Source organism: Meles meles, chromosome 2 (assembly GCF_922984935.1).
Source record: "Meles meles chromosome 2, mMelMel3.1 paternal haplotype, whole genome shotgun sequence".
In the NCBI taxonomy this organism is placed as follows: domain Eukaryota; kingdom Metazoa; phylum Chordata; class Mammalia; order Carnivora; family Mustelidae; genus Meles; species Meles meles.
The window spans coordinates 17,107,196-17,117,084 of record NC_060067.1 but is presented as its reverse complement, the minus strand read 5'-3'; the positions used below and the strand labels follow the sequence as shown (position 1 = coordinate 17,117,084).

At 36.3% G+C, this 9,889-nt stretch overlaps 1 pseudogene; it reads right to left on the bottom strand.

Annotated features, from left to right (window-relative positions):
• Positions 1–7,670: 7,670 nt before the first annotated feature.
• LOC123937076 lies at positions 7,671–8,995 on the bottom strand (annotated as a pseudogene).
• Positions 8,996–9,889: the final 894 nt, after the last annotated feature.

Here is a 9,889-nt window from a genome sequence, read left to right as displayed (position 1 = left end):
GAGGAAGATTTGTATCCAGATTTCGTTTTGTTGTTAGTTTGAATGCTATTGTTTTGTATATTTCCTTAAGAATGATGCCAGAGGGGCGCCTGGGTGGTTCAGTGGGTTAAGCCTCTGCCTTCAGCTCAGGTCATGATCTCAGGGTCCTGGGATTGAGCCCCACATCCAGCTCTCTGCTCAGCAGGGGGCCTGCTTCCTCCTCTCTTTCGGCCTATCTCTCTGCCTGCTTGTGATCTGTCTGTCAAATAAATAAAAATCTTGAAAAAAAAATAAAGAATGATGCCAGGACAAAAACTTTTAATATTTATTTTTCCCTGATCTACTACAGAGTATGAGTGTCCAGGTCAAAGCCTATTTACTAACATTGTATAAATCTTAATCTGCTTGAACTTGTTATTGTTTTTATTTTATTTATTTATTTGAGAGAGAGAGAGTGTGTGAGCACAAGCAAGAGAGCAGTAGACAGAGAAAGCAGCAGAGGGGAAGAGAGAAACATTGAGCAGAGAGCCCAACAGGGAACTTGATTCCAGGGCACTGAGATCATGACCTGAACTAAATACAGCCATTTAAACAACTGGGCTACCCAGGTGCCCCTCAACTTGTTAATTCAGTGATATTTATTTTCACTTTTATTTTTTTTAAAGATTTTATTTATTTATTTGGCAGAGAGAGATCACAAGTAGGCAGAGAGGCAGGCAGAGTGAGGGGGGAAGCAGGCTCGCCACTGAGCGGAGAGCCCGATGTGAGTCTTGATCCCAGGACCCCGGGATCATGACCTGAGCTGAAGGCAGAGGCTTAACCCACTAAGACACCCAGTGCCCCATTTTCACTTTTAAAGAAAAATTTTAACTTTGAGTCATGTATCCAAATAACTGTTTTTCAGGGTATAACTTTTCCATCAAACTTTCCTCCTGGTAACTGTCTTCTTCATTATTGAAATTATTTCTACTCTTATTTGGTCAGTTTTCCTTTATTTTTCAACTGATACTGTTATATAATGATTTTGTTGTTGTTGTTGTTCTGACAGAAAGGAGGAGAATAAAACCACTCTTAGGAAACATAGTTGTAACTATAAATAAAACCTTAACTTTTGATTTTATAAAACAGTGAAATTCAGAGATAACAAACATATATTAGAATTTCTATACTCAAATCTTCTGGATAGAAAAGGCTGCAAAACTAAAAGCCCTATGAAAGATGATGTTTCATGAATAAAGGGTGGGGGGTTTTGGGGAGTTGGGAGGAAATGAAACAAGATGGGATCTGGAGGGACGCAAACCATAAGAGACTCAATCTCACCAAACAAACTGGGTTGCTGGGGGGTAGGGAGGTAGGGAGAGGGTGGTTGGTATGGACATTGGGGAGTGTATGTGCTATGATGAGTGCTGTGAAATGTGTAAGCCTGATGATTCACAGATACATGTAACCCTGGGGCAAATAATATATTATATGTTAATTAAAAATTTAAAAGTAAAATAAAATATTCAAAAAAATAAAAAATAAAAGATACTGAAAATATGCAGAAATACATGAGATACAAATGAGGATAAGGAATGATAAAAATTCTATCTTTGGTATATTTTAATTCAATGAAACCTCTTTTTCATTTTTCATTTTATCTTTTGTCTCAGGCAAAACTAGAGAATCAAAAGAAATGTAGATGGAAGAAATTATTTAGAATACTCTTGAAGTCAAGTTAGGCAGACATCTGTTCATGTTTCTAAGCTCCTAAACTTTATCAGCTGCTTAAAATATTGAAATTACTTTTTAAAACAAGATGGATTCTTAAAGAATGCCATGTAAAGAGGAGAATATTAAAATAAAAGGACACCATCATTTTATTAAGTATGCGCTTTACCTCATGTTACCTTTCTGAAATGAGTCCTTTGTTTAAAAGAACTTTATGCTTTGATCAGTTATACAGGGACAATGATTTAATTACTCAAGAGTACCAGGTCACTCTCTATGTGCTCTCATTAAGCACTAAGCACCTATTCAGGAGGGAATTCATTATGCTCCTTATCAGAATATTCATGTAATTTTATATAGCAAGTCTATCACCTTTTAAATTATTTGTTAAGTACTTAAACTTGGTTTCCTCTCTTTAGGCTTTACCTTATTTTTTTTTTTCCATTTAGTATCCCTGAAAATGAATTTGAAAAATATCTTTATGCTTATAATATGACATTTCAATATATAAAGATGCAATCATTATCAATACAGAAGGGTCAGGGGGAGGTTGGGGCAACCTGAGGGTTTTGAAGGGTCAAGGGTGGGAGGTTGGGAGAACAGGTGGTGGGTAATGGGGAGGGCACGTTTTTCATGGAGCACTGGGTGTTGTGCAAAAAGAATGAATACTGTTACGCTGAAAAAATAAATAAAATGGAAAAAAAAATAATTTTTAAGTTATATATTCTCTAAGTTATATCAAACCACACATATTCAGGGAATAGGTGAGATTCAACAATACTTCAAAAATATAGGGGCGCCTGGGTGGCTCAGAGGGTTAAGCCTCTGCCTTCAGCTCAGGTCATGATCTCAGGGACCTGGGATCAAGCTCCGCATTGATCTCTCTGGTCAGCAGGGAGCCTGCTTTCCCCTCTCTCTGCCTACTTGTGATCTCTCTCTCTGTCAAATAAATAAATCTTAAAAAAAAATACAGACTACTTAGCTAAGAAACTTAAATCTCTAGTCTTAAATAGCCTGAAAATTTTAGTCTATATAAAATAAGAAAATATATTTCCTCCATTGTCTATAATAAGTCAATTATAATTTTTGTTGTGTGAACTATTATTTCAAAATTTATATACACAAATCTACATTATGCATATGGGCAACTATGGCAAAAAATAGCTTGTATTCTACTTAAATAATCCAAAGAAAGATAATATATAGAGAGATAGATAATCAGATTTTATAGATAGATAATTGGATTGATTGTTTAAAGTCGAACACAGCACTTTCCTTTCTGTAGTTGCCCAAGTAACTGTTAAATCTTGATTTGAGCACATATACCTTACATTATTTCTTCTTCAAAAATACCTACATTAAAAAAAAACTCACACAAATCACAGTTTTAGTTGACGTCATTTTATAATTTTTAAGCTTTTCATTTAGGAAACATATTTCTTCTGGAAGACAAGTGAATATTTGTATTTCATTAATTCTCTACGCAATATACCAATTTTTAAATAATGAGAAAATAATCAAACCTCAGCTAAAAAGCAACACTATTATATGTTTTGAAAAAACTAGAATAGAAAAACAATTTTTAAATGAATAATTGCATCATGCTTCTATTTTGGTTTAATACAGTGCTTACAAAATGTGTTTTGTGGAACTCTGCTGTCTAAAATGCTTTAAAAGAATGAATGAGAGAGGGACTTAAAAAGAAATAGAGGAAGGGAGGCAGGCAGTGATCTAATAAGGGAAAGAAAATTTTATTTTTAAGTAATTTGAAAATGATGCTTAATAGGTCTCTATTTTCAAACTCACAATAGACGTTTCCATTTTAAGAGCTCTAAATAATGTAAAACAACTGTGCTATTTTTAATACTACAATGGTTTTATATTGTTTAGTCATATTATTCCAAATTTACTTGGCTGAACTGAATCAAAATAAAAAGGGATAATTCAACTTAAAGGCGACCAAGAATGATGACTTGTATTAGGTTTATGGTTGTTTTCACTTCTGTTCATTTGAAGCCAGGCATAGCCATGCGAAACTTGGTTAACAAGGGAAGGTGAAATGGGAAGGCTGCTAACCTGAGATATGTAGCAGTGATTCTGAGACCAGCTATGGGGGATGAGGACACAGGTATAGAAGGGTGACTCACTGTATAGGTAGTGAGGAAACATTAGCTCAACTGTATCATGCAATGACATGCAAAATAGAAAGTACACTTAAATGATCTATGAGTTTGGGTAAAATGGCCTCGAAACAGAATGCTGTTTGTTGAAATTTATTGTGCCTGGAAAAAAAAAAAAAAAGAAGAGCTCACAAAACAAAAACAAAAACAAAAACAAAAACAAAACCGGGTTAGATTGCAGGAGGATTTACACACACACACACACACACACATACACACACACATCAGATAATCTAGGTCAGGTGAATTTGGAAAATGAAATATTTTCTCAACAATCCAGAGATGTAAGGGTACCTGGGTGACTCAGTTGTTTAAGCATCCGCCTTCGGGTTGATAAGTTCAACATGGCTGTCTAGCTGTAGGTGTACAGGTCATAAAGAATTATTCTATCATAAATTTGGAGGGGGGAAAAACACTATATCTTGCTTACAGTATTACTGTATATTCTGGATATATCTTTTCTTTCTTCCTATCTACCTCTTTTCCTATTCTATGTTCCCTGAGAATCATTCAACTGGACCTTCCATTTCACTAATATTGCTTCAACTCTATAGAAACTACTATTAGAGACTGTTGTATGCATTTTATTTTAATAATTAAATTTCATCTCATTTTTTAATCTTCCATTTTGTGATATAAATGTGTCTAAATATTGCTTTATAACAAATCACATATGAACAATAAAAATTAGAATTTAAAACCTGCAAAAATCATTTAACATATTAATGTTTTATTTTATTTTGCACATATAGATTCAGAAATCACTGGCACATTTAATTATAAGCTAATTATTTAATATTAATATTAATTGTTTCTGGTAATTTTAATGACTAACACATCTAACTAGATCATTCATCTTAATGTTTTATTCAAAAAAGTTGCAATTAAGTTTTCCATTTTTGTCAGGCTTCAGCAATTTAAATATCAGATTCATGTTAATTCCTAAGACTCACTAGATTTTTATGTAATTTCTTTCTATGACATTCATTACTACTTATAATAGAATGAAAACAACAATAACAATTATGCACAAATATACAAACAGTTTAAGGTAGTCAAGAAACTATTGGTCAAGATTTGGCAGAATCTATGATTCTCAGTTCCCATAATGCTAAAATGGGAAGGTAGTATGCTAGAATTTTGTTATAGACAATATCTGGGAGTATGTTAGAAAGGAGTATTTTTAGGTCTCACCACTCAAAAAGTTTGAAAGGCCTTGTATTAGGGAACTTTGAAAACATTTTTCACTTTTGATCAAAGTGATCCTGAGATGAACACTTTGGTGTGTGGGCTTTATTTCTTTTTCAGCAACATAATGGTTTTTTAATGCCACATGGGGAATGCTCCAAAATTCAAAGACAACACATTTATCATTTATAAATTTATATAACTTAAAATATAAACTTTTATACAGATTTTATCATTTATAAATAAAAACATTTGTACTTTAATCATTTAATCATTGTCATCTTCTGATGATGAGCAGCTCTGATCTGGCTGAACCACTCATGCCTTCCAGTAGGCTGCTGGTTTGACTGGACTTAGCTGTTTTGCCATGACGTTGACTAATACAGTCAGGATGAATTGGGATTTCTTTATACAGTCTCTCATCCACCAGCATACTCTCAAGGCTTCTTCACTTGTTGATAGTTACAGTGTCCCCGAGTGCAAGAGAAGATGTAAAGCCTAAATATGCAACATTGAAGTCTCCACTTGAACCACATATACCATCATTCCATTGACCAAGCTCCGATTCACAGTGGGAGGGGATACAGAGATGTATGGTGGGCGGGCACAGGAAGGCGTGAAATAATTGGGGACAGATTCTATAATAATCTACCTCATTAATATAATAGGAAATAAAAATAGTATTCCAATAATGTAATGGTGGAAAGAAAATGTTTTGTCATTAATCCTCCCTTGTAATGTCTGTCATTATTAATGTATGCCATTATTGTAGTCTCTTTGTTTAGAAAACTAAGGAAAAGCTAAGTTACTTCATCATATTTTCATCTAAAGCTGCTGTGTGTCTCACCTTTATGGGGTGGAATTCATGGGACGATATGGTCCCAAGTGTAGACTCCAATACAAGTGTAATGTCCTTTCTATTCACTCTCACACCTGTTAACAGACTGTCAGCAGAAGTCTGTGCTGCTCTCTGAATAAAGATTTCATTGCTCACACTGGGTCCTATCATAGACTTTCTCTGAGTTACTTGTCATCAACTTTCATATGTGGAAAAATTATGAAAATGATAAATCTCACAGCTTTCTGTTCCATAAGTTAACCACATAGCTAGTGGTCAACAAATAAAAATGCAGTCTGTGTCTGAATAAGAAGGGATATCATCAGACACAACAAGTTCAAAATCTATAGGCACAGAGTGAACAACTGTTATTTATAAATGGCCAGATTCTATTGCTTTTATGCTGGTTGCTATTTATTCCATTAGATTTAAAACACATACACACATACACCTCTCTGTTGTTGTCTTATGACCATATCAGCAACCACATCAATGGGAAAGAAGAGAGGTAATAGAGGAAAATATAGATCTATTTAGTTCCAGCTCTAAGGTTCACACAAGTGGTCCCTGAGGCCTACTAGGTCATAATTGTGAGCTGGCACAATGCCTGCCCATACTAGCTACTGTTTTCCAAGGTTGCTGTTTTTATCTATTGAAGAACATCTCATAAGCGACTAGACTCAGTATTGTCTCCTTTGTGTACAGAAGACTTCTCAGTCTAGGAACAGGTCGAAGAGACATACACTAACTTCAGCTAAAAGCTACCTGTTAATAGAGAGAACTGACACACATGATTAAAAAAAAGAAAAAAATAAAGAAAAAACGAAAGAAAGAAAGACAGAGAGAAGGTAGTGACTATTTTCACATTATCAGTGTTTTTCAAAGTTTTTATGACATCTGATGTCGTAGTAGTCACTTTTTCATGCTGCTGGTCTGTCTCTCTCATTTAAATGAAATCATTAGACTTTTGAGCAACAGTTCCAAGTTCATTATCTTTCTCTATCAAAACAAACAAACAAACACACAATTTGATAAGATTTTATAATGTTATTTAATTAATACAATGAAACTAACTAATACAATGAAACTAACCAGGACTGCAGGAAAAAAATAAAAAAATCTTAATTTTACATAATCTTCCATGGTTTTTTTTTTTCAAGATTTTATTTATTTACTTATTTGACAGAGATCACAAGTAGGAGAGAGGCAGGCAGAGAGAGAGAAGAAAGAAGGCCTCCTGCTGAGCAGAGAGCCCCATGCGGGGATCGATCCCAGAACTCTGGGATCATGACCTGAGCTGAAGGCAGTGGCTTAATCCACTGAGCCACCCAGGCGCCCTGTGATATATCTTTTAAAAAAGATTTTATAGAGAGCAAGCCTGCAAGTGAGCACGTGAGGGAAGAGGGAGAGAATCCCAAGCAGACTACTCACTTAACTTGGGAGACTGACATGGGGCTTGACCCCATCACCCATAAGCTCATGACTTGACCCAAAACCAAGAGTGGATGCTCAACCCACTGACGCACCCAGGTGCCTGGAGGAGTGCTAACAGCTTCTGCACACTTGAGAAGTCTTAACCACCCGCATCTCAAAAAATTACAAACTGATTTTTTAATCTGGATTTATGCAGCATTCTTCTTTCCATTCAATGGCATGGACTGTAAAGGCAAGGCCCTGTTTTATACCAGACTCTAAATGGAAAACAAGAGGCCCGAATTATGAGGGAACAAACAAAATTCTAAACAAGATTCACAAACACATCCAAAAAGTCTTGCTTCTCAACGGCTTTGATCATGTCTTTATTCAAAATTAGCTGTCCAAAATTATTTGACTTTTATGAATAAATGTTAAGGTTTTAGGCAGCAGGCTTCTCTTGCAGTGGGTTTCTTTTCTGCAGGCTTCTTATCAGCTGCTGGTTTCTTGGTAGCTGCAGCCTTTTTCCCCACCACAGGTTTCTTCTGCTTCTTTCCTTTCTTCCCTACCATAGGCTTCTTGTCTGGAACTCCCTTCTCATCTGATTTGGCTTCTAAGGCTGCCGCCGCCTTATCCAGCCGGAGTTTGTGATTCTTGGCCTGGCGAAGAATGGTGTTCCGGCGCATGGTCTTTGCATAGGGGTTTAGCTTCAACATGATTCTCAGGTTCTTCAGTGGATTCTTCTTCAGGACCCTGCGATGAATCTTCTTGTGTGGTGCTCTGGACTTTTCAAGATTCTGCTAAAGTCTGTATTAAGCATCTTATGCATGGGAAGGTTGTAGTCACTCTTGAGGGAGGCAGCCTTACGCCAAGTGCCATATAGGTCGTCTAACTTGCGGAAAGCACTTTCAGCCCACATGCAGAAACGTCCCACATGCCCACCAGGAACAAGTTTCAAAATGTTCAGTTTGCTTACATTAAGTAAAGTAATTCCAGGAATGTTTCTGAAGACCCTGATGATACTATTGTCTTCATTGTAGATGATGCAGGGTCCCCTGCGCTGGATAGGACGGTGGTTTCTCATTTCGCCCTTGCCAGCTCTCATTCGCTTAGAGGCATAGACCTTTTTTATATCATTCCAGGCTTTAAGTTTTTTATGAAGCAAAACAGCCTCCTTGGTCTTCGTGTAGCCTTCAACTTTATCTTCAACCACCAAAGGAAGTTCAGGAACTTCCTCAATACGATGACCTTTAGACATGACCAGTGCTGGTAAGGCCGAGGCAGCCAGGGCAGAGCAGATGGCAGATCGCTTCTGTGTCATGTTCACTCTGCGATGCCAAGGGCACCAGGTTTTGGGGGGTGCAAACATGCGGCCCCCATATTTCCAAAGGCACCCTGGCCAGAATGGTGAGTCCCACTGCCTCGAACTCTGGGAATTCGAGCCACAGCTCTGCCAGTACCCCAAGACTCAGCACTGGTCTGATGACCTGCTAATTCACTGACAGCATATGGCTGGCTGTTGCTTTTGCGCAAGTTGGTGTGAACAAAGTTCACAATATCCGGTCGAATGGGAGCCTTGAACACAGCAGGCAAAGTAACATTATTGCCAGATGATTCCCCCTTCTCCGAGTACACAGATATCAATGGGCGAGCACACGCCATCGGGGGGAGAGGAGAGGGCCACGCTCCTCTCTTCCATGGTTTTTTTCCTCTCATTTTTCTGTAATGCATTAATAGATTTCTGTCAGTGTGTATGTATGGGTTGTCACTTACCCTTAACTATAAGGATTTGGAAAGTAATCTTACAAAAGCAAGTTGGAGTAAACCAGATGTAGCCTATTTGTTTTTCTTTTTTCTTTTTATTTTTTTTAAGTCTTTGGTCCAAATAGCTTCTCTCCAAATATTTCAATATGAAGATGCAAAGTAAATGAGTTAGGATATAATAAGATACCATCATGTAGGTTAAATTTTTATTAATATTTAATTTTATTTTCCACTTTTTAAATTTTTAGATAAGTGACTTTTAGCTGAGAGCTGGTTAAAGTGGCATGCACTATTTTTGCTGTTTGGGATGTCCCAAAGACAAAGCTCTTTTTGTCATGAGAATTCATGCTAATGAACCACACAACCATATTCCTTACTAAAGAGGTAAATGATCTATACTTTGAAAACTATAAAGCAGTGATGAAAGAAATTGAAAATGACACAAAGAAATGGAAAAACATTCCATCCTTATGGGTTGGAAAAACAAATATTGTTAAAATATCTATATTACCTAAAGCAATCCACACAGTTAAAATAATCCCTATCAAGCAAAATACTAACAGCATTCTTTCAGAGAGCTAGAACAAACAATCTTAAAATTTGTATGGAACCACAAAGGACCCCAGGTAGCCAAAGCAACCTTGAAAAAGAAAAGTAAACATGGAGCATCACAATTATGGACTTAAAGTTATATTACAAAGGGGTAATAATCAAGACAGTGTGGTACCGGCATACAAATAGACACACAGATGAATAGAACAGAATAGAAAACCAAAAAAAAAATGAACCCACAACTACATGGTTAGTTAAACTTCAA